The following is a 3917-nucleotide window of genomic DNA, read 5'->3' as shown; positions in this document are numbered from 1 at the left end:
CTTCGTGGTATAGGCTAGAACAATTGGCAGCATTCTTGAGATCCAGAAAGTCTAAACCTTGTCTGTGGTATTCCGAGTAGGATCTGGGAAGGGATGACTGTAAAGAGCTTCAAACCTGCAAATGTGGGGTGCAAGTGACAGTGCGCAAAAGGACAATGGTCCTATTCCGACGCTAACGGGAACCGACAGATAATTAGCCGTGCGGTGACAGCGCATATGGATTTGTTTTTATCCGAGAGAATCATACAGCTTGCCATGGAAGGAGGTAACGCATGGTTGGAAGAAAGCAATGGGAAAGCAGAAGTTCTGAAGCAACAAAGCATCTCCAGACGCTTATCTAAAATTTCCACCAATGAATTACATAAGTATTTCTATCTTATTTTATATTTTATTTATATTTTAATTATCAAAACGTCATAACCATTTGAATCCGTCTGACTGAGATTTACAAGGATGACCATAGCTTACTTCAAGCCGACAATCTCCATGGGATCGACCCTTACTCACGTAAGGTATTACTTGGACGACCCAGTGCACTTGCTGGTTAGTTACGCAGAGTTGTGAAGAAGTGTTGAGATTACGTTATGCGCACCAAGTTTTTGGAGCCGTAGCCAGAGAGCAAACAATTCGCGTATCAAGTTTTTGGCGCCGTTGCCGGGCGTTGTTCGAGCTTGGACAACTGACAGTTCATCTTGTTGCTCAAATTATGTAATTTTATTTTATGTTTAAGTATTTTATTTTTAATTTTATTTTCGAAAAAATTCAAAAAAAATTATTTTGTTCTTCAGAGTTTTTAAGAATGAATTCTAGAGTTTCAGATGATATGTGAAGCCTGGCTGGCTGTTAAGCCATGTCTAATCTTTTGGACTGAGGCTCTCACTTATCACTGCTGGAGCTTTTTTATTCTCATCAATTCAGCTGTTGTATGTCTGATTTGTATGCTAAAGCTTGGCTGGCCATTTGGCCATGTCTAATTTTTTGGACCGAAGCTTTCACATAAAGCTTGGCTGGCTATTTAGCCATGTCTAAATTTTTGGACCGAAACTTTAGACTAACATTGCATGATTCTTGGAATTCCCATTAAAAATTTTGAATTTATTTATTTTCTCTTTTTCCAAATAATTTTCGAAAAAAATACAAAAAAATTAATAAAATCATAAAAACCCAAAATTTTATGTCTCTTGTTTGAGTCTTGTGTCAAATTTTAAGTTTGGAGTTAATTGCATGTTTTAATTTTTCTCAAAAAATTTCGAAAATCCATGCATTGAGTTTTGTTCTTCATGATCTTCAAGTTGTTCTTGATGAATTTCTTTGTTTGATCTTTAAATTTTTCTTGTTTGGTGTCTTTTCTTGTTTTTCATATGCATTCTTGAATTATTAGTGTCTATAGTTTAAAAATTTTTAAGTTTGGTGTCTTGCATGTTTTTATTTTCTTAAAAATTTTCAAAAATATATTCTTGATGTTCATCATGATCTTCAAAGTGTTCTTGGTGTTTATCTTGACGTTCAAAGTGTTTTTGCATATTCTTCTTGTTTTGATTCATAATTTTTATGTTTTGTTTCAATTTTGTGTTTTTCTCTCTTCTCATTAAAAATTCAAAAATAAAAAAAAATATATTTCCCTTACTTCACTCATAAATTTCAAAATTTTGAATTGATTTAGGCAAATATTTTCAAAATTTTGTTGTTTCTTATTAATCAAGTCAAAATTTCAATTTAAAAATTCTATCTTTTTCAAATCATTTTCAAAAATCAATTTTTTTTCATTTTTTCTTAATATTTTTGAAAATTTCAAAGATTGATTTTCAAATCTTTTTCTTAATTTTATCTCATATTTTCGAAATTACTACTGACATTTAATGTTTAGATTCAAAAATTTTCAAGTTGTTACTTGCCTATTAAGAAAGGTTCAATCTTTAAATTCTAAAATCATATCTTTTAGTTTCTTGTTAGTCAAGTAATCAGCTTTAATTTTAAAAATCAAATCTTTTTAATTTCCAATTCAAATCTTTTTCAAAATGAATTTTCAATCATATCTTTTTCAAAATCAATTTCAAAATCCTTCCTAACTTCTTATCTTTTCAAAATTGATTTTCAAATCTTTTTCAATTAACTACTTGACTTTTTGTTTGATTTTAAAAAGGTTTCTATTTCAATCATATCTTTTTCAAAACCACCTAACTACTTTTCTCTCTCCAATTTTCAAAAATCACTAACCACTTTTTCAAAAATCTTTTTAATTAATTAATTTATTTAGTTTTCAAATTACTTTTATTTCTCTTCTTAAATTTCGAATTTTAACTTCTAATTAAAATAAAAACAAAAATATTTTTCTTCTTTTTTAATTTAAAATTCGAATTCTCTCTCTATCTCATCTCTTTCTATTTATTTATTTATTTACTAACACTTCTCTTTTTCTTATAATTCGAACCCTCTCTCCCTTTCTGTGTTCGAATTCTTCACATTCTCTCTTCTTCATTCTACTCTTCTATTCTTCTACTCACATAAAGGAATCTCTATACTGTGACATAGAGGATTCCTATTCTTTTCTGTTCTCTTCTTTTTTTATATGAGCAGGAGCAAGGATAAGAACATTCTTGTTGAAGCTAATCCGAAACCTGAAAGGACTCTAAAGAGGAAGCTAAGAGAAGCTAAGGCACAACACTCTGGAGAGGACCTGACAGAATTTTTCGAAAAAGAAGAAGAGATGGCCGAACCCAACAACAATGGTGTAGATGCAAGGAAGATGCTTGGTGACTTTATTGCACCCTCTTCTGACTTCTGTGGAAGGAGCATCTCAATTCCTGCAATTGGAGCAAACAACTTTGAGCTTATGCCTCAATTAGTTTCTCTAATGCAGCAGAATTGCAAGTTTCATGGACTTCCATTGGAAGATCCTCATCAGTTCTTAGCTGAATTCTTACAAATATGTGACACTATTAAGACTAATGGGGTTAATTCTGAGGTCTACAGACTTATGCTTTTTCCCTTTTGCTGTAAGAGACAGAGCTAGGACATGGTTGGACTCACAACCTAAAAAAAGCCTGAACTCTTGGGAAAAGTTGGTCAATACTTTCTTGGCCAAATTCTTTCCACCTCAAAAGTTGAGAAAGCTTAGAGTGGAAGTCCAAACCTTCATACAGAAGGAAGGTGAATCCCTCTATGAGGCTTGGGAAAGATACAAGCAATTAATCAGAAGGTGTCCTTTTGACATGCTTTCAGAATGGAGCATCTTATGTATATTCTATGATGGTCTATCTAAATTGTCCAAGATGTCATTGGATCACTCTACTGGTGGTTCTCTTCATCTGAAGAAGACGCCTATAGAAGCTCAGGAACTCATTGAAATGGTTGCAAATAACCAGTTCATGTATACTTCTGAAAGAAATCCAGTGAATAATGGGACAACTCAGAAGAAAGGAGTTCTTGAGATTGATACTCTGAATGCCATATTGGCTCAGAACAAAATATTGACTCAGCAAATCAATATGATTTCTCAGAGTCTGACTGAAATGCAAGCTGCATCAGGCAGTACTAAAGAAGCTTCCCCTAAAGGAGAAGCTTATGACCCTAAGAATCCTGCAATGGAAGAGGTGAATTACATGGGAGAATCCTATGGAAATACTTATAATCCTTCATGGAGAAATCATCCTAATTTCTCATGGAAGGATCAGCAGAAGCCTAATCAAGGTTTCAATAATAATAATGGTGGAAGAAATAGGTTTGGCAATAGCAAAACTTTCCCATCATCTTCTCAGCAATAGACAGAGAATTCTAAGCAGAACCTCTCTGACTTAGCAACCATAGTCTCTGATCTAACTAAGACCACTCAAAGTTTCATGACTGAAACAAGGTCTTCCATTAGGAACTTGGAGGCATAAGTGGGTCAGCTGAGTAAAAGAGTTACTGAAATCCCT

General features: G+C 33.1%; 1 non-coding gene across 1 annotated transcript; it reads right to left on the bottom strand.

The window, feature by feature from the left end:
- Positions 1 to 3110: 3110 nt before the first annotated feature.
- On the bottom strand, positions 3111 to 3218 carry LOC148568885 (small nucleolar RNA R71). The gene has a single exon (XR_015882111.1). It is a non-coding gene; the product is annotated as a small nucleolar RNA R71 (small nucleolar RNA).
- Positions 3219 to 3917: the final 699 nt, after the last annotated feature.

Source organism: Arachis ipaensis, chromosome B4 (genome assembly GCF_059453495.1).
Source record: "Arachis ipaensis isolate K30076 ecotype BB chromosome B4, ASM5945349v1, whole genome shotgun sequence".
In the NCBI taxonomy this organism is placed as follows: domain Eukaryota; kingdom Viridiplantae; phylum Streptophyta; class Magnoliopsida; order Fabales; family Fabaceae; genus Arachis; species Arachis ipaensis.
The sequence above is the reverse complement of the archived record's forward strand: the minus strand, read 5'-3'. Positions and strand labels throughout refer to the sequence as shown.